The sequence below is a fragment of the Macaca fascicularis genome, chromosome 4 (genome assembly GCF_037993035.2).
Source record: "Macaca fascicularis isolate 582-1 chromosome 4, T2T-MFA8v1.1".
Taxonomy (NCBI): Eukaryota; Metazoa; Chordata; class Mammalia; order Primates; family Cercopithecidae; genus Macaca; species Macaca fascicularis.
Window position 1 is genome coordinate 169,081,118 of NC_088378.1, and position 1,845 is coordinate 169,082,962.

At 39.9% G+C, this 1,845-nt stretch overlaps 1 pseudogene; it reads right to left on the reverse strand.

Annotated features, from left to right (window-relative positions):
- Positions 1-561: 561 nt before the first annotated feature.
- LOC102141174 (glutaredoxin-3 pseudogene) lies at positions 562-1,575 on the reverse strand (annotated as a pseudogene).
- Between the last annotated feature and the right edge of the window lie 270 nt (positions 1,576-1,845).

Below are 1,845 nucleotides of genomic sequence, written 5' to 3' on the forward strand. Positions count from 1 at the left end.
AAAGGAAGGTTGCATGATTTTATCTATGTAACATTTATGAAACAACACAATTTTAGAAATGGAGAACATATTAGTGGTTGTCAGGGATTAGGAATGAGGGAAGAGGGAATGGATATGTTGATTGAGTGGTAACATGCAGGACTCTTACGGCTATGGTACTGTTGTGTATCTTGATTTTGATGGTGGCTATCCAAGACAACACAAGTGATAAAATTGCAAAAAGTTATGCCAAGCACACACACAAACACACGCGGGCATGTGTAACTTGTGAAATCTGAATGAACTCTGTAGATTGTACCAATTTCAATTTTTTTATAGTAGCTGTATGTTTAATATTGCTGTAAAGATACACTTTTCTTATATAATTATTGTTAATAATTTGAGGATGTTTATTGCATTCTATTTTTGGTGGGAAAAAAATGTAACATACTTGTATTTAGCACAACGTTGTGAAATACAAAAAACATGTAACTGAGTAAGCAGGATTTTTCTATTCCTAGCCCATTTCTGAGGACTAAATCATGAACTGCTCCCAATGTAATTAAGTATTTCTTGCAATAGCTGGGCACCAAGTTTAAGATTTATTAATTTTCTCCTCTCAGTATAGGCAGCAATTCACCATTTTCTTTCAGCTCCTTCACGATATCCAATCTTCCCACCAGCTCCCCTTTCACATACAGCTGAGGGTATGCTGGCCAATTTGAATAAGCTTTTAATCCTTGCTGAACTCCTTTATCCTCCAATATATCGAATGTTTCACATTCAACCCCAGTTCTATTTAGTATTTCCAGAATTTGTTTGCTGAATCCACATTTTGCTTCCTGTTTGTTTCCTTTCATAAAGAGCATCACAGAAGCTTTATTTGTCAGCACTTTGAGCCTTTCCTCTAATTTGGGGGCTTTGGGACAAATTGTATCTAGTTCTTCAGATGGTTGTAGCTCCTTAATTATATGAGCTCTCCAGAAACGTGGAGCTGAGGATAGGTAGGCCAATTGGAATAGGCTTTGGGCCCCTGCCAAACCTCTTCATCTGAGAAGACATGAGAACTGCTAAACTAAACATGCTTGTGAAGAATTTCCACCATCTGCTCGCTGAAACCACAGCGTGGGTCTTGAGGAGTCCCTTTCATAAACAGCATGCAGCGGGCAGCATGAGTCAATTTCTTCAAGCGCAGATCGCGACCTGCTTTGAGATGTTCATCAGTGCTGGCTGGGAAGGAGCCACTACATGCATGTCGCTGAACTTTTTTGGTCAACTCTGGGACATGTGCACCATCTAATCAGTCAATTTTTTGAGAATTATTGAAAAACGGAACAGTGGGAACAGAGCTAATTTCATATTTTTCAGATACTTCAGGACACCTTCAGCTTCCAACTTCACAAATGAAACTTGAGGGTGTTCTTTAGCTAACTCTGCCATAACTTCGTTCATCTGTGCACATTGTGGAACCTGTGGTGCCCAGAAGTGGGCCACAAAGAGGGACCTGGCTTTGAGGTGCAGCAGCTCTTCAAACTGCCCGGCTGAGCTGACCTCTTCTACTGCTGCTGCAGCCGCCTCAGCTGCCCTTGCCACCATGCCGCCACCACCACCAATTTCAATTTTTCAGTTGTGATATTGTACTATAGTTGTTCAGGATGTTAACAGCGAGGGAGTCTGGGGGAAGGGTGCATGAGACATCCCAGTACATTTCTTTGCATTTTGAAATAATATTTCCTGTGAATCTGTAATTATTTCAAAATAAAAAGCTTTAAAAATCTTCAAATAAATAAACAGATACTTTGGAAGATAAAGTCAATCACATATCCCAGAAAGAACAAAAAAGACAGTGTGGAGGACAGAAGGAGA